Below are 19,958 nucleotides of genomic sequence, written 5' to 3'. Positions count from 1 at the left end.
GAATATGTAGCAAACAAATTACAGCTGCGTTTTACTGCTGTCATTCAGAATTGCGGTCAGATAGCATGAATCCTTGAACGCACCTTTAGGGACCCTTTGTAGGCTTTAATGGGCTTGTCAACAGCACTTTACACTAAGCAGTTGGCTGTGGAAAATAATTTTCAGAATCCTGATGTTCTTAATTCACATAACATGATCGATTCAGAAAAAACGTACTATATCACAATAAAATCGATTCTGCTGATTTCATTTTTTCCAGAATTTGGAAACATCATCTTAGGCAAGGCACATATGTAAAACTAGATGTGTACAAGGAGATCAAAGAATCTAGCATCTATTGAGCATCTGCTATATGGCATGCATTGAGCTAGTTGGTTCCACTTGCAGTAAATATTTATCAGGCATGGTACAATTCATTTGTTATTGATCCTCCCATTGCTATGTTATCAACATTTCATAATTGATTAACATGATGGCACAATATTCAGAAGCAAAGTTATTTCAATTTCAAGGAGTGAGTTGTGAGAGAGGAGATCATTAAAATAAGGCACAAGTCAGAGCCAAGGAACTTGGCAGGATAGAGGATTCTGTCTGTCTTCTGGGAAACATTTTTCTGTGCTTATGAACCAATATGGAGCAATACCCTAGTGTTTTTCACACTCCATGATGCTCCATTTGTGCTCTATTTCCCTCTGAGAAAAGTGAACCTAGAAAGTTTGTTTCTCCTTAGGTTACATGCCCTGCCACAATGACTCAGTAAAACCACCCCTTCCATCTTGGTCAAAGTGCACTGCAAAGGCAACGTGTGACCTAGACAAGGTGGGTAGCCCCTGTTTTTAGGCATCTGGGATTGAATTCTACTCAATAAGTTTTCTTTATATTGGCCTGTGAAAACCTAATTCCAATCAACTCCTCTCTTGGTGGAAACATTACTTCTAGATGAATAGGGAAGAGGCAGAATGATACAGTGTATGTGTTCTGGCCCCAGTCTTTAAAGCCCTGGGTCTGAGGAGAACTGCTGATATAGTTTTATACTAAACAGCTACACTACATTGCATATACTATGGCTCATTGTAGTGATCTTCTCTGTCACGTAAAGAAAGTTATGCAGTTTTTGCAATGTAAAAGTAGTTGATGGATTTGTCATTTTGTTGTACATTTTTTTAGACAACTCTCCACAATGTTTATGTAGTACACTTAACTTGACAAAATGAATATCAAAATGAATTCAGTAAATTGAGTATGTATTTTAGCCAGACATTATTTATCTTTAGAGTTCTATTAAAAACCTCTTCAAATTTCACAGAGCAAGTGTCATATTTTCCATGTTTTTCAGATGAAGAAACTGAAAATTAGAGATGGTGAATGACTTCCCCAAAGTCATATAGCTATTAAGTGACAGGTATCAGGTATCAGGATATACTTTTCTCATTTCCATTAAGTCAGTCACTGGAGTGTAGGAATCCCTGAGACCCTTTCCTTGGCACTCTGATTTTACTGTGATGTGGTCTGAACCTGCTCAAGTTACCATCTGTATTGCTGGTGTACATATTGTGGTGAAAGTATATAGTCTCTGCTCCGCAGACCTTCTGCTTGACTCGTAACAACTAATTTCTGAGCCAAATAGCATTGCATCTGCCGCCAGAGGGAGCTATAGAGGCAAGGATGCAAATTAGAAATTTAAGGAACTGTCCAAATGCTGACATTCACACTTTTAGAGTGCATACAAACAGAGGGGACTTGATTATGGAACCAGCCTATCATTTCACGTGACAGAGGCAACTGGGAATATGTTTAACCTCAAGCACTAAGAGGAAGACCAGTCTAGGGGGTGGAATGTGTTTCCAAAGTGTCCATAAGAAGCAAACTGAGGGGCTGGGCTCATTACCTAGTGGGTAAGTTCGGCACACTCTGCTTTGCAAGTTTGGATCCCAGGCACAGGCCTACACCACCTGTCACCCATGCTGCATCAGTGACCCACATATAAAGTGGAGGAAGATTGGCACAGATGTTAGCTCAGGGCTCGTCTTCCTCAAACAAAAAAGAGGAAGATTGGCAACAGATGTTAGCTAAGGGCTACTCTTCCTCAGTAGAGAAAAAAAAGAAAGAAAGAAAGGAAAGACGTAAACTGAGACAAGAGGGCAATTAAGAGAAGGTAAATCCAAGGTAACTAGTGGAAGTCTGACACAGCCCATTAAAAGACAAGGCACACGAACATGTTGGGCAAGAAAGGGATGGATGCTCAAGGAATCCTGGGGCATGTTAGACGGACACAGGAGCCAGATTGCAGGAATTTGCATTGATCAAATCTGGAACAATTTGGGCCTCAAAATTTAAAAAGGATAGTAATGGATTATAATCTAATGAGTAAAACAAGAATTCCTGAGTCCATAAAGTGATATAAATAAATAAATGAATACATAGATAAGTGAAGAAGGGAAAAGTCTCCCTTACAGTGGAATCCTACCTAATAGTGTAGGAGAAGAGATGTATTTAGAAAATCAATAATGGATACTAAAATTAGGGTGAAAGTTTGATGACAAATAGGGTAGTTATATCATCTCAACAATGAAGTACTTAGTATCTTTATGAATTATATTAATTACAGAGGGAAAATAGTAATCTTATAGTGAATGACAGCAATTTAACCAAGTGATTCAAAGCTAATATCACCAATATATCAATACTAGGATGAATCAATATCATGTGCTTCTTGCCATGACACACTGCCATATGTAATACTTCTGCCACAATGTCTAACCTGAATCTAAATAGGAGCAAATATTGTACAAACTAAAACCAAGGTCATTTCTACAAAATAACTGGCATGTGTTAATCAAAATTGCCCTGGTCCAGAAACCAAAAAACAAAATATTGAGTAACTCTTTCAGATTAAAGGGTAATAAAGAGCAAGACAACTAAAAGCCATATGTGATTCTGGATTAAACCCAGAACTGGGAAAAATAGTTAAAAGGAGATAAATGGGAAAATTGATGATATTTAAATATGGACTGTGAATTAGATAATAGTAGTGCATCAATTCATAATTTTCTCATTTTGATACCTGTACTATGATTATTAAAGAGTGCGTCCTTGTTCTTAGAAAATACACACTGAAGTGTTTGGAGGCAAATGGACATGCTGTCTTGAACTTACTCTCAAATGGATCAGAAAAATACCATGCATATGTGCATGTAATATAATATATGGGGGAGAGGGAGAGAGAGTATGATAAAACAATTGCATCAGAATATAAATGATTGAGCAATCTGAAAACAAGTTACATGTGAGTTCCTTTTACTATCCTTGCAACTTTTCTGTGAGCTTGAAATCATATCAAATTTTAAAATTACCAACATTAGGCACACTGCATTTCTGACTATATTCCCTCACAATAAGGCATGAAAATATCCAACTAAGCTAAAGAGTTAAAGCACTACCGAGAGAAAATAAGACAGTGAACTAAGGGGTGGATAAACCTTGTTCAGTTGAGTCAGGCTGACACAGAAGTTTGTGTTCAGACAGTGAGGAGAAGCACAGCTTATAAGGAGCTACCGTATTCACTCTGTGATAACTAGAACTATCAAAATGTATTTTCTTCAGTTGTAAAATAGGATCACAATAACTAACTCATGAGGGCTTTTTGTAGGTTGTGTAAAATAATGGATATTCAGCAATTGGGATTGTGCTAGGTACACGGAAAATGCTCAATAGATATTGCCCATGTAACATCCACCTCCATTAGCTTTCCCAGATTCTCTGTTGAGGCCAAGTGTGAAATTTCTCTAAGTCCACCTCAAGGACATTCAGCCTTGAGCCTGTGGAAGCATATTCCCAGGTCTTAGGCCACCATTTCATGACCCATAAGAAATAGCTTCTATCATAACCCTGAAGGGAAGAAACATAACACTTGAGAATTAGGATAATAATGAACACTTTTCTTTCCATTTCAGAATTATTCAAATGTATAGTCAATGGATCCCAGTGGAAGCATATTTCTCTCTTTAATTTCTGCCTGAAGACTTTGTACCACGTTTCTCCCTTAGAACAAACATGGGAAAGTGTTCTGGGAAAAGGAGTATTTTAGTGAATCAATAAGTAGAATGTTTTCTTTAAAAGGACTACAAATTCTTTCCATGTTTTTTTTCCTTAGAAACATGGGTGCACATGTTTAGAATCTAATCAGCCAGATTAATAGACTCCAGTGGCAGAGAAGTGAATTGAGAACTAGGATTTTGGCCTTTTTATATTACTTCCATAATGGGCATTTCTATTGCTTGATGATGTTTTAATTTTATTCTTCAAGTGTAGTCAGCACCAGCACTGTGCTAAAAACTAAGGGGGTACCTCAAGAAGTGGAAAAACACTCCTCACTCTAGATCATGCTGTGCATAAGATTTACTATGCATTCATAAGTCATGAAAAAATGCAATGTGATAAAAGAAGAAAATGAGTGACTCATAATACATGCTGTAGATGATCAGAAATTCGAGTAAGGCAAATGGGGCAACCAAGCAAACCCTGAACAGAATTCAGGGATCTGAGTAGAAAGGAAGGAGGCAAAGATTAGAGATTTCAGACACACGCTATGTTAGTATTATCTCCAGCCTCCTGGGTGGGTTCATCTAAGCCACTTCCAGTTGTTCGAAGCAATGAAATTATATCTATACTAATCAAATGTTTCGTTCAAATAACTCAGGGTTTAAATTTATTAAAGAGTACTTCTCTCTGGGTTTTGTATATCTTGGTAAGCCTGTTGTTGCTTAAACATCATCACTTAAAATCATGCACCAAAATACCCCTTTCCTTTGTGAAGGCTGCCTGGTAGAATTTGCCACTTATACCAATCAGTTCCAACCACTAGTTAATCAAGTAGCAAGCGTGGGGGAAATAAAACTCAATCATGCATTTAGTAAATATTTGCTGAATCAAATTAGCAGTTTTAGGGGCGGCAGAACGTAACATGGAAATAGAACTGGGTTTCTAGCCAGACAATGGGAGTTTAAATTCTAACTATCCCACTTTCAAAATATGTCACCTTGTTTATTCATCTGTAAAATGGGAGCAGTAATGCCTCCAGAGCCAATCTCACAGAACTATCTTAGAGGTGGGATTAAATTCATATAAATCTATTTTTCTTAATTGTAAGAAGATGTGTCTGTCAGAATAACTTCTTTTGTTTCAGTAAAGCCATATTAATCATGCTTTGCATTACTGATCATTACTTATTTCATATCTTTGCTGATATTTGTGACTAATGTGAAAGTGGGAATAAAACATGTAAGAAACAACACAATTATTTTTCAGAAAAGGGCTAGACTTACTTTCAACTCTCCTCAGGGGGTCATTTAAGACTGAGGGCAGGAAAGACCACAGAGCAAAGAGTTCCAAAGTACGATGTGTCCTGCAGCAATGCTCATAACTCATAAAGTGAAAATCCTCTCTAATAAAAAGATCTCCAGGAAGTCTTGTCTGGATAACATTGTAGTGGCTACTGCCACTTGGGTCAAGTGAAACTGGTTGTGCTATTCTGGTTATTATTGGCTGAGCCAAAGTCACTTGTTTTTGGACTAACTACAAACAAAAGCTAAATTTCTCTTAAATGAAGCTCAAGTAAGCTCAAAGAAGTTAGGGGATTGTTCAAAAAACAGTGGAACCGGGGCCAGCCAGGTGGTGCAGCGGGTAAGTTCACACGTTCTGCTTCTTGGTGGCCCGGGGTTCGCCAGTTGGGATCCCAGGTGCGGACATGGCACTGCTTGGCAAGCCAAGCTGTGGTAGGCGTCCCACATATAAAGTAGAGGAAGATGGACATGGATGTTAGCTCAGGGCCAGTCTTCCTCAGTAAAAAGAGGAGGATTGGCAGCAGTTAGCTCAGGGCTAATCTTCCTCAAAACAAAACAAAACAAAACAAAACAAAACAATGGAACCCCAGTACTTAGGACAGTGTTTCATACATAATAGGCTGTTGGATTAATACAAAAAAAGGTCCTGGTGAAAAATTCTGCTCCATGGGGTGATCCATACTGGAGAGTGACTGATCCATAAAGATCCTCGCTCTTGGAGGGTGTTAGTGTTAGACGACTCATGATAAACCGCACAATATCATACTATTTCTTGGTTGGGACCCTAAATTACTATTATTATTACTTTATTTTTTTACTGAGTAGATAGTCTCATGATATGAACTATTCCTTTGTATCCATGCAGGAATCCCCTTACCAATGTAACTCAGGAGTATTCTGTCCTTGCAAAATTCAAGAGCCTGATTATTACAAAGAGAAAAGCAAATCTTCCCATGGGTACTCAGTATAAAAGATATCATTTTGTTCACCCTAAACCTAGGAAGCATTTCAATACCTTTCCTACTATTGCAGCAGAAAGCATTTTGTGGAAACCCATGTACAAGCAATTTGTGAAGGGCATTAGCAGACTGTTTGCACTGGAAGAGCTGGGCCCTGACTGAATTTTCCCTTTCATACACAGCATTAAATAATATCAGAAATGGCCAGAACAATAGAAATTAAGTCAATGAAGTCTCTCATGGAAACCAAAAGTGTCTGTAGTTTAAACACTGAGTTTTGCAATACAACGCTCTGTGATGACGACAACAAAGAAGGAGGAAGAGGAGGTGCATACAAATTAATGTGACAGTTAATACAAGAGCCGCAATGCAATTATTTCTGGATATCACTGGTAATTTGAAAGTGGCTATATACTCCCAAGTCATGTGTTTGACCAACAGTATGTAATTTGCATTCAGTAGTGTGTACTCAATCATTTTCAACTAAAGCTTTGTCATTTTAATGTTGACATTTAAGTTCCAATTTGAAGCTGGTATAAGACAAGACCAAATGTATGGAACCAACACCTCAACCCTAGTTACCTAGTGTATGCAAATATTCCGTAGCCCAGGGATCAGTCCTCTTTAAGAGTGGCATCCAAAAGGGGTCTCCTCTTGTTTGAGATGGCAATGTTTTCCACAGACACAAGACCACGAGACATTCACATGCTTCCCCCCACTTCTTTCTGCTATCAAAATCTACTTATGCTCCAAGGCCCCACTCACATCTCACTTCCTCCATGAGGCTTTCCTCAGCTATTCTGGAACATGTAACCATTCCATGTGCTGAATTCCCATAGACTTTATTGTCTACAGTATTTTTTGTTGTTATTTTATGAGAGCTTACATTCCTATGAGCATGTTTTAACATTTTTTGTCTTCTCAAAGGAAGAGGATGATTTATTTCTGTTTTTTGGTGGGGGGAAGATATCCTTCATTTAATATTTAACAGAAGCAAGACCTGGATAAGTAGTCACTGCAAGGATGTAAAGAGATGTAAATGACTATTCCACTGCACTATGTTTAGGACAATGGTTTCTCTGAGTGAATACAAGTGGGAGAAAGGTGATAGAGGAATAGTCAAGGAGTCAAGAAGTTTGCCTCTGAAATCACATCAAGGGTCTGGTGCAAAAGAAGAACCTTTAAAACTACTGGCTCAGCAGCTGGAATTGAAGGAGTCTTCTAGGCAGCAAAAGGAGATCATTCTATGTCATTACACCAAGATCAAGAGTTTGGTGAAGTGAGGTAGGATAACTTTCTCTCTAAACCACCAGACCAGAGTTGAAATGGCAGAGATGAATAAATACTTACTTATGCATCACTTAGCTGTAGCTGCTGCATATTGGAGAACTTTCCATAGATATATGAAGAGCTAATGTGACAGCCTATTCCACATGAGCCATGTCAACTGCACAGGGAGTTAATGGTCATATCTGGAAATATCAACTTGCAATATTAGCCTAGATGAAAGCAATTATCAGACCATGGTTCTAGGGGAGCACCTGTTGAGTTATTCCTGTTGGAGTAAAGCTACTGAAACTGAAGTTGAGGTGTTGAATTCTGCTAGAAAATCTCATATAAGGAATTATCACCCTAAGGTAATTAAATTTGTGTTTCTTTCTTCTTATATTGAATTGCTAGATTTTAGACTAAAGGATGTTTGTCATGCTGAGGAATTTAACCCAGATCCATGTAATTTGCTGTTTTGGTAAAGATACACATTAGAAATAAACCCCAAATCCAAGAGAGCTCATAAGCACTTCAGAATGCTGTCTTACATTTTATTTATATTCTTCTAAATTGTTAGATACCCTATGTACCAAGATATTCAACCACAAAAAAGAAAAAAAAAAGAAAGAAGAACTGACTTTTTACTGAAGGGATATATTTTTTTTCCCAGCCATGTTCCTATCAGAAAATAAGTTACCGGCAAAAAATAACAACTAATTATGTGGTCTCTGTTATAAATTTCCTACCATTATTTTGGATGAATATCCCTTGTTATCTTCAAAAGGTTGTACAGCATTTGAAATTCAAAAGGAAGGTGTTACCTGCTATCTTGCATAAATCTCTAACAATTGCAAATGGAATATATTATCGTCAGATCCGATTGCTTATATCCAATCTTGCCTCATCCCAGCATTTGTAAAGGTAAATGCATGGTAACTTGCTTCTTATTTTCTCAGAATTCAAAATTGTGCATATAAATGAGAGTATCCATGTTGCACCATTCCTTTTAGATTGTCTTTTTCCATTACTGCTCTCGTACGAGTCTATTACACTGAATGGTGAGAAGGGCTGAAAAACTTTATTAACTTTAACTGAAATATAACAGCACATTCTTTCTAAACGCAAGGGAGGGAAAACAAATATCAACCTTCTTCCCACTATTCAACATAAGGATTACAAATACACACAATACTTGTTTGAATGCTCCTAGATTCTGTAAGGTCATCGACTATTGTGAGATTTTATACTGAAATCTCCTTGTTCACAGTTTTCTAGAGTGCAAATCCATTGGGACTGTAATTTGCATACTATTAACACTATAGATTAAAAGATTAGAATTATCTAACTCAATCTAATGAACATTCATTGAGTACCTACTCTTTCCTCATCATTACACTAGGTTCTGGGGAGACAGGCAGTCAGGCAGAGACCTATCCCTGTCAAGCTCACAGTTGAGTTGGAGAGAGAATGAATAAGCTTAAAGATTAATATCCCTTAGGTTACAACAAGTATAATCAGAAGGGGAGCTGGACAGTTTCAGTGTTAAGTCTGATTCATGATCAGAATCACCTGGGGATATTTAAAAGAATAAAGATCGCTGGCCCCGTTCCAGACTTATCAACCCAGAATATCTTGGAGTATTACCCTAGGATCTATACTTTTAAAATAGTCCCTGGATTATAATGATGATCAGTCAGTTTGGGAACCACCAGGCCAGATGACCTTTAATGTCCTCTGAAAGCTTAGAAGTCTAGGATTCTATAATTGAATTTGGCAAGTTAAAAGTGGAGAAACAATTTGGGGGCAAAAAAGTGCATACGTATTCAGGTTTATCATGAATGAAACATGAAGCGTTCTTCCCAACCTGTTTCCAACCAAGTCAATGAAAATCTGTGTTTCATAATATGCCTGTCACCCACAAGAGGGCTCCCTGGGAAAAAAACCAAAAAAAACCCTCTACCAAAATAGTATAAAGCTTGATCTGTTTAGAACCACCTCAGTGATGGACTTGTTCAATGCAAAACACACTTGCAATCCATTCAGGACAGTTTTTGAACCCTGTCTAAAGGGGCTTATCCTGAAGTACCAAGAAGACCAATTATTCAGTCTTTAACTTTTTAAGCAGAAAGCCAGATTATTGTTAGAATATATAGTAAACTGTAATATATGGTAAACAATAAAGACCTCATCTTCATAGTCATCTTCATTTTCTGATTTTTCCTTATAAAATCAGTTTATATACAGCTCATCTAGTTTCTTTATATTTTTAGACTAGGGTACACTAAGGCTTAACCAGTGTGTAGACAGGACCCATAGAGGGTGTTGAATTACAAACACTGCCCTAAATGAACTCGCTGAGGCATCAGTAAGGCTGTTGAGGACAGAGAAAATATTTTTTTAAGTATCCAAATCTTGCGCCTGTCCTTGATTCCATGGGACATCTGTCCAGGGTTTTTTTCTGTTCAAAGTGAAAAGAGGCAGGTCATTTCAGGGGCTGGCTAGGCTGCCTCGGAGATCCTTCATGGACAGATCATTTTAAATTTAGTCTCACAAAAGTTTCCCCCACCCTTCTTTCACCTGGCTGCTCTCCAATCACATTTTATTCAGGAAAAGTCCCTGGATCTGTGTTAGCCTCAGGACAACATTTAAATTCATGTCACTGGAGGCATTCAATATCTGAAATCAGGGGTTTCCTCAGAGCTGCCTCAACGACGCATGTTCAGGTTCCCACTCTGACCCCGCGTATCTGAGAGGTAGCTCCTTACGCTCTCTGGGCAGCAGTTAAATGCCGTTTTCCGGGTGGACATATCTCCACATCTGAGTGCTATCTGGCAGCAGACCCTTGTAGGTACCTTCCCTATCCAATCCTTCCTCTCAGATCTGGTTGTACCTGTTGGACTTCTGCATCACATTTTGATTGGTGGCACTGAGCTTTCTCTTTCTTGGATTGAATGACATCCATACAGGTTGATAATTTGGGATTGGAATAATCTGAGTGGAGAAGAGATAATTCATTGACCATACCTGCCTGTTCCCCAAACCATGTGGTTGCCTGGAGCAAGAGTGGCACTGACGTATTCACTGTAGCTAATTCTGATATGATTTGCAGGAGCAAAGAAGATAATCCCCTGGCTTCTGAGAGCTCACATATCAGCCAACAGATTAAATATGAGAATTGTATTACCTGAATGAGGAAAGAAGGTAAGTGAACTGTACAAACTCATTTAGAAGTATATGGATTCTGTGTTGCAATATATATTGATTGGCTATTGTGGGACTTAAAACCTTCATCTGTTTTGCTAACATAACAGCATGCAAAGCTGTTGGGCATATAATTTACTGCCTATACATAACACAGTACAGTGCAATGGCGCCACCTACCTCAATCTTATAATCATTCATTGAGCACCTGTTCTGGGTCAGGTTCCATGCAGGGCTTAGCTGGGGATTTACAGGTGAGTAGAAACCCCTCGGGCACTCTAACTGCCCTCAAGGAGCTCAGAGTAAACTGGGGAAGAGATGGTGTCTTCAGGGAGATCAACATGGACAAAGCATAATCAATGCACTAACTGCATTCAGAAGGGCCGTATGGCCAGAGGAAAGTGAGGTTTCTTCAAGCCTCAGGGCTGAGATGTCTGTGATGGGGCATGGGGTAAAAGGGAAGTCAAGTGGGGGAGGAACTGTATGGGCAGAGGTGGAATGTATGACTGAGGTCATTTTAAAGGCTACTAAGCAGCAACCATGTGAGATGTGCCAACCACAACTGCCACCACGTGTCACACTCCCTGTAGTATACTTTCCACAAGCAAATGCAGGTTGCCTACTCCCCAGTCATCATCTCTTAGGAAAGCACACTACTGCTTCTGTCTTTAGAATGAGCCACAAACTATGCATGGTAGGCAGCATTTTAAGGTGATCTCCGTGACCTTTGCCCCGGGTGTTACTCCTGTGATTGTGTTCCTTGTTATGTGGCAAAAGGGAGATTATCCAGGTGACCTAATCTACTCACAAGTGCAATTTAAAAGCAGAGAGTTTTCTCAGACTGCAGGGAAAAGGAAAAGTCAGAGAGAGTCCAAGGGTGGGAGGGAGTCAATGGGCCTTACTGATTTGAAGACAGAGGAGCCCACATGACAAGGCAGGCAGGTGGTCTTAAGGAGTTGAGAGAGGCCACAGCTAACAGCCAGCAAAGGAATGGGGACCTCAGTCCTACAACCCTACAGAACTGAATTCTGCCAACAGCCAGAATGAGCCTAGAAGTGGATTCTTCCCAGAGCCTCCAGGTTAGAGCCCAGACTGGCAGATACCTTGATTTTGGCCTTTTGTTTCCCCCAGGCAGAGAGCTCAGTCAAGCCTGCTTGGACTTCTGACCTACACAGGAGGGAGATGATGAATGAGTATTGCTTAAAGTCGCTGAGTTTGGGTAAACTGTTATGTGGGCCTGTCTGCACTATGACTAGATTTCCTTTTACATGGTTTTACTTGTAAGTTGCTTTGCATGTATTCTAAAATTACAATGACATCTAAGGAAGAGTAATGCTATCTTGTGTATAGACAGATGATATACCTGCCTCTCCATCAGTAAAGCACTTTTGCTGTTTGGGGAGAGGTCGATGCCACTGCATGGATCCACCTACCTTCCTTTGTCCTGCCTCTGTGGAGACCATCAGCCTCCAAAAGGGAGGTAGCTGTCGAAACTCCAGGAGAAGACCATGTCCCAAATGTCCTGACCTTAGATTCAGTTCTGCACCTTAAATTTACTCTTGGAAATCGCTCAGTGAAATGTACTTTTAAAATCCTTCGTTTTCATATTTTGATATTTCCACATGACTCTAGTACATTTGTGCCTCCCCCTCTGAAAGAGTTGGTAATCTGCATAGTTTGTTTTTATTCAACTTATTTTTTTCTGTAGAACTTGAAGTGGTTTTGGGAACCCGTGAGGACAGTTCCATAAGTTTAATGCTTCTGTAATAGACATTCCAGATGGCCTAGGCATTTAGGACAGGAAATGAGGATCCTTGTCACAAGAATTTTTGGAAGTTCTGCCGTTTTCTCAGGATATGGCTGGGATGTGGGCCAGACCCCCGAAGGCTCAGACTTCTGCTAATACTTCTTTTTCCTTGCTGGGCTGCCAAAACTAGAGGAAACACTTTTTATTTTTCCCATCAGAATGAAGTTACACCATCAGCCTGAAACTTTCTGTAGTCTGAGGAGTCTGGTGCAGGGCAGCTGTCCTTTCTCTGGAGCTGGTCGTTATGTCTTCAAAATCCTCCCTCTTCTGAGATCTTGCAAAGCGTAACTCCTTCTCCCTTGTGATCCTACTTCTTCCAGAAGAATGAACAAGCACCACTTTGAACTTCTGCCCTGGTACTTTCGGTGCATTTGAATCCATTCCATGCAGAGAAAATGGCCTTTGGCATCACTAAGTTTCCCCTACTCATCAGCTAACTGGTATGGTATGAGTCCTCCTGCAAGGTAGTCTAGCGTGCACTTGACCTAGCCAGGGCAGGATTGTCAGACAGACATTTAAGCTTCCTTATTAAACCCTAGGTATACCATCACAACTCCCCAGCCCCCCGAGAGGGGTTCTTCTGAACAATTCTGGCCCATTGGGTCTACCCTGTCCATTTGTGAAAGCTGCTTTTTGAATTGGTAGAAGCTGTGGATTTCAAATGCCTTGTTTCATTCTTTCATGGAGTACAAAGAGAGCATGGGCTATTTGACAGAGCAACCTTTGCAAACAATCGGCTTTGCCTGGCAAACAGCACCTCAAACAGGGGACAGAGAGGAGGTCAGGAGGGAAAGGAAGAGGACTCGGCGCTCTGAGGCTGCATGGGTGGAGGATGGAAGCCCAATATAGAAGTGCCCTGCTGCTAAGCTCGGACATGTGACTGCCACGCATCATTTTCTCCTTTTGCTAAGAAGGTGGCAGGTGTTTGCTTTCCTATTTTACAGGCTGTGAAACTGAGGTTCAGAGAGATTGGTCTTGCTTCTGAGCCCTAGGAATGTCCCCCATTAGGTTAGATTATAAATGACTGGGAAAAGAAGTCATCTATCTTTTGCAGTCTCAATTTCTCCCAACAGCTTTCCCAACCTTGGATTGATAAGTTATGAATGATTACTTTTAATCAGGACTCACTCCCATTTTTCCCCATCTACCAAGAAGCCTTTGGGGTCATTATGCAATTTAAAAATAGCACAACTTGAGTGTTTATTGGTATCAGTGGAGTTAATTAAACATAATTTAACATCCCCAACAGCTGGATTGAAAGGTGGATTCATTTTTGGTTAAGCTATTTGCTGTAAGAATACTTCTAGAATACTATTTGTATGTTTTTGTCTTTGGATATTTTCTTGCTTCTTTTTTTTGTGCAGGGAAGGATTCGCCCTGAGCTAACATCTGTGGCCAATCTTCCTCTTTTTTTTTCTCCCTAAAGCCCCAGTGCATGGTCTTATATTCTAGTTGTAAGTCCTTCTAGTTCTTCTATGTGAGCTGCCACCACAGCATGGCTACTGACAGATGGCTGGTGTGGTTCCATGACCAGAAATGAACCAGGGCCTCCAACTCAGTGAGAGCATCAAACTTTAACCTCTAGGCCATCAGCGCTGGCTCAATCTTTGGATACCTTCTTAGCCTTTTTACTCTTAAGTCAAATTGTAGCCCTTCTTGTTTTCTTTTAAATCTTCAAGAACTTCTGCTACCTAAGTGAATAATTGTATGGAAAAGATGTGGAATTCTAATATTAGTGATTAACTGGGAAGGAAGTAATAAACAGACAAAAGGTGTCATTACTTTGTACCATCAACCTGGTTTCTTTCGGAAAATGTGCAAAGATAGAGCTGAGATAGAACCATGGTTTTGACTGTGGAAAATTTATTTAGCTTATCTGAGCCTCAGTCTTCTCGTCTGCAAATTGGGACTGATACCATTGGCTGTAGGGAATGGTTGTGAGAATTAAGTGAGGTAATGCATATGTAGAACCTTCCAAAGCTCTTGCCACAGACTTGTCATTCATTAAATATCAGCTTGTATCACCTTAGTTCCCACTGATGACCAATTGACAAATCAACAACCTTTGCTGAGCATCACTAGTGACTTAGGTGCTTGGAGAAAAGGGAAAATATGAACCTCAGCTTTGAAGAATCTTCAGGATAATTAGAGACCAGATAAAGAACAACACAGAAAAATAAAAATTCCTGGGTCCATTTCTGCCCCATTTTGCTCAGTTTCCTGGTGATTTAACTCCACCTCTCATTTCCAATGGCTATATTTTCCTGTGCAGGCAGTAGTCCCATGGGTATGAAGAGAGGGCTGACCTGTGGACAACTCACTTTTCCTAGTGAGGCCTGCATTTACCACGCTTCCAAGAATCCCTCTGTGGGGAGCTCCGCATGTCATGGACACCTGGCAAGAAACCATGGTTCATTCCATTAGGGTGTTCACTATAGTATTTCTTTCAGCATTTGATGTTTTCTTTCCTTTTTTATTAATTACAGAAAAGAAAAAAAAGCGATTCTGGGGCTGTTCTAAGAGAAAATATTTTTTACAACAATATTTAATCATTTGATTTCTCAACTAATATTGAGATTGCTAAGGTTTTCTTCAGGAACTTCCTCCAAAAGCAGACAGCTCCTCCCAAAGAGACTCTATGTCTCTAGGTTTTCGGTGGCTTTCCACAGTTTGGCTGGTTCTATACAGATCAATGGTACAGAATCCAGGGCAACCACATATAAGCAGATTTGAAGCACTTAAACAAAGGACCAGTAAGTCAGTGATACAGGAAGATTCTTTCTTGTTTTCTTTCCTTTTCATTTTTCTTTTCTTTTTTTTTGAGGAAGATTAGCTCTGAGCTAACATCTGCCACCAATTCTCCTCTTTTTGCTGAGGAAGATTGGCCCTGAGCTAACATCTATGTCCACCTTCCTCTATTTTATATGTGGGATGCTTCCACAGCATGGCTTGATAAGCTGTGCATAGGTCCATGCCTGGGATTGGAACTGGCGAACCCCAGGCCACAGAAGCACAGCATGTGAACTTAGGCACTGCACCACCGAGCCACTCCCTTCTTTTTTCCTTCTTTTATTTATTATTTTTTGCAAGGCTGCTAATTTTAGCCATGAGAATGTTTACTAGTGCCATATCCATAGGAAAAAAGCATTAAGACAGTGAAACAGTGGAGAAGATACTTTAAGGCAACAGTCAATTCAAATGTCTTTTTTTGCCTCCTAAAAACAAGCAGATTTATAATACACACAACCCCCCAACCACTCCCATGAAAGCTATTTGTAGATATTCAGTTGTGAGTTTCAGACTAGAAACAGGGCAATAATGCAGTCTGTTTTCATGCATCTTTAGCTAATGATAATAGAAAAATAAAAATAGAATAGAAATATACCTACAATTTTTACATTTTTACTTTGTGCTAGGAATTGTTCTGAGTGATTTATACATATTAACTTCTACAATTCTCACTACTCTGTGAATATCCGTTTTCTAGGTGAGGAGACTGAGGCTAAGAAACCTGCCTAAGATTACGTAGTGGAGACCTGCAGAGCTGGTCAGCTAGATGTCCCTGGGCAAGATAAATGCAGTTTAAAAATAATTTTTGTGGGGCCGGCCACGAGGCTGAGTGGTTAAAATTCCCTGTGTTCCACTTCGGCAGCCCAGATTCACAGGTTCTGATCCTGGGCGTGGACCTACTCTACTCATCAGCCATGCTGTGGAGGCATCCCACATACAAAGTAGAGGAGGATTGGCACAGCTCAGGGCTAATGTTCCTCAAGCAAAAAAAAAAAAAAAAAAAGAGGAAGATTGGCAACGGATGTTAGCTCAAGGCAAATCCTCCTCATAAAAAAATAATAATAAAAATTCTTTGGTCACATGCAAACATGGAAAATGAGCATCACTCTATGCTAGTATATCAACCGAGAAGCAAAGATGCCCACAAGGACATGAGCTGTCTACCACAGACCTGGGTAGAGAGATCATATGTGATGCAGAGTTAACTCGACACGTAAAGCATAACCAGGTCCCAAAAGAAGATTGGATGTGGTCAGAAAAACTCTCCAGCCATTATTGGGACACTAAATCTAGATAAGTTTCTCATACCTGTGACAGGTATTGCACTTGACTTCCTATTTCACACCATGAACTCCTCAAGAGAAGGAGCCGTGAATGTTCTCCATGGGTTCTCCATCAGTAAATTATGAGCTCCTCTAGGTCAAAGGCTATGCATTAGTCATCTCTTGCCATCTGTTTCCTTTGAATCCACGGCTAGCAACAGGCTCAAGTGGCACACATGAGGTGGTCAGCAAATGATAGGAAATGTTGAGTGCCTGTCACAGAATATAGAAGGTTCAAGAATATAGAAGGTACTTTGAAAACATTTGATTTTCTGGTAAATCAAGGAGCAAGAGAGGTACATTGGGGACATAACTGTGGCTCTTCTTCACTAGGCTCTTCTGCTGCCTACCCTGATTCCCACTCTGGATTCCAGTGAGCTTTGTGGCTGTAAGAATGGGCACAGTATATAAATATTTAAAGAAAACATAGAGGAAAATAAGTTGTAAGGTGATTAATGGAGTTAATTATCTAATTACATCATAATGGAGCATTATGTCAAAAGTATTTCATTAAAAAAAGAACAATTACCTGTAATTAAATTTTAAATTTGATTGAAGAATGTTGAATTCATTACTGCGTTAGGGAGCTCCCCAGATCATTCCTTTCTCCTATTAATTCTATTTCTTTGAGGGTGAGGCTTCATTTAGTTTCTAAACATTTTTTTATTTTAATAAAAAATTGTATTTTAAAAATATTCAACCAAAGCATCAGCTACAGAAAAGAATTTACAATGTTAGAGGAGAAAAGATTTGTTAATTACTATAAGAGGCAGTGTTGAGGCTAAAGCTGGATGCGTCACTAAGGACAGCACTATTTGTCATTATCTCCCTCTAAAATGAGGAAATTTGGGAAGAAATGCCAAATATCACCCACTTGAGAGAGGAGAGATACTCCAGTAACCACTGAGACAATTGAAGGGCATGAGAAAGTATAGTTCCTATTCTTCAGTGGATACTCCTTTGTGTTCATTCTCCGAATCTAAGTCAGGTGCACTATGTAGTTGACCCCTCTGGATCCTTTACTAGTTTTCAGGTTTCCCTGGAAACTGCTTAACTATAGCCTATTAAGAGTTGGTAAATAAGAAGCAATCATTTCATCTGCAGTTGTAGTGTGGGTACCCATCACCACCAAGGGGGAAAGAACAGGAATCAGAAGAGCTTACTCCCAACTCTCCCCTACATAGCTTGGCCAACGTACAACTTTTCTTATTCTCTCTGAGACTTCCCAACAATGAGGCAAGTGTACCTTTCTCTTTACTTCCCAGGGTTGCTCTGGCTGTCAAATGAATGCTGTATATGACGCTCTATCTTAGAACCCATAAGCTATTGTCCATGAATAAGTTATCAGAACAACAAGCCTGAAATGATAGTTGCTTTGTCCTGGATACCAGGATACCAGCTAGCTTGACATGGAGACTTTGCAAGTGCTTAAGGCATGAGGCACATACTGTGTTTTTCATAATTCCAATTGCCATCAAGAATTGTCAATGACTTAGAGAGAATATTGATTTTTCTGGTGGTGTGTGCATTCAGGCTTTCTGCAGCCATTAGTGGTCCTCATAGAATTGATAGCTTTTTGAACCATGTCAATGAGATTATTGATTCTTGGAAGAGCCCTAATCTAGGAAAACTTTTTTAATGTTTGCTATTGGCTTTTATTAACATATAATGTAGCAACAGGATTGAAAAATTCAAGTATTGTGTGATTGCCTGGAAATCTCAAAGTAAAAATCAATGTAGCTAATCTATTTAATAAGTCATGAAACACACACACACACACACACACAACACAAGTGAGGGGAAGTCAGTTAAGATTCATTAGTAAGAAGGTGATCTCGTGTGAATGTGCTTTGCTGTGCCAGCTTGCTTTCCAGCCAATTCCCTGCCCCTATGTGCCAGCCATCTTAGCCAGAATCTAACATGCCAGCCTCTTGTGGCTCCTTTAGGGCTTCCTCATCCCCATTTCTGGCCCTTCTTTCCCTGCCTTGTTATGGAAGTTTCTAGTCCTTCCATCTCCTCATTCTATAGCTTCTTCCTCTAACAACCCAGCTGATTGGAAAACACTATCGGTCAGCTCTTTACAATTCTGTATGAATTTTCCATCCTACCATCAGGCAGGAAACAGGAACTGCAATATCTTCATGAACACAGCTTAGTAATGGCTTAAAATGTCTGGGGCACCAGGCATGGAAAAGTCTCATACAATAATTTAAAAAACCAAGATAACTAACATTTAAATGTCCAAACTGATAGTTAATCAGACACAAAGTGTTACAGGGCACAGCTTACTTACCTCAAAATTAACAACCAAAGAATGACCCACAAGTATCTCACTGCCTCCAGCACATGCTTTTAATTAACAGAAACTTGTTCACCTCTCTTTCTTCAGCTCCAGAGAGAGTGAACACAGTGTATCCTTAAATAGTCATATCTTTAAAAAAAAATGTTGATATAGGCAAGAGAAATTAAAATGTAGCACGGACAATAATCTAGTCACAGTGAGGAAAATCTCCCAAGTAATAATTTTGGAATTCCTACTAAGTTATCAAAAGAAGAAGAAAAATCCAATTCCATTTCTCTTTACAAATCCATTTATCTCTAGTTCTATGGAAAACAATGAAATGTACTATTAAGGTGGATAAATCTGGGTGCCCCTTGGTGATAATAGAGCCACGAGGGGAAATGAAACAGGGCAAGAAAATGGGATCACTTTTATAACCAAATTTCAAAATGGGTGGCTAAAGGATAACCAGGGTTATAATGTGCTGATTTTCAGAAAAGCCTATTGAGGGAATCTTCAAAGTCTTGGGGAGTTAATCTGAGCTTTGGGCATCTCATTAATAAGAAGATAACAAGGTATCCGCCAAGCAATGTATGTCTCCATCATGCAGTGTCTTTGGAAGCTTTGCCTAATACATACACACGTGCATAGCATATATATATTTGGCAAAATTAATGATCTGGACATGAGATGATTAAAGATTACAGTCTGCAGGGTATAAAGAGGGGTTGGCCAGCTCTGCCCAGTGAGTGCTAAGGCAAATACAATGCTGTCCATGTAGGAGACAATCTTTCCTTGATATTGATCATATATATGACCTTTATCCTCACAGTCTATACTATTCTAAGTTCAAAGAGGTAGAAGAGGCCTGGGTTATACAGGTAGGTTTGAAAGCTAGGTATTGTGCATAGACACATTTTAATCCTCCTCTACCAGGCATCCTACCCCACCACCCTCACTGCAGAACACAGAATGCTGTGAAGCCAT

This window comes from Equus caballus, chromosome 15 (assembly GCF_041296265.1).
Source record: "Equus caballus isolate H_3958 breed thoroughbred chromosome 15, TB-T2T, whole genome shotgun sequence".
NCBI classification, from domain to species: domain Eukaryota; kingdom Metazoa; phylum Chordata; class Mammalia; order Perissodactyla; family Equidae; genus Equus; species Equus caballus.
The sequence above is the reverse complement of the archived record's forward strand: the minus strand, read 5'-3'. Positions refer to the sequence as shown.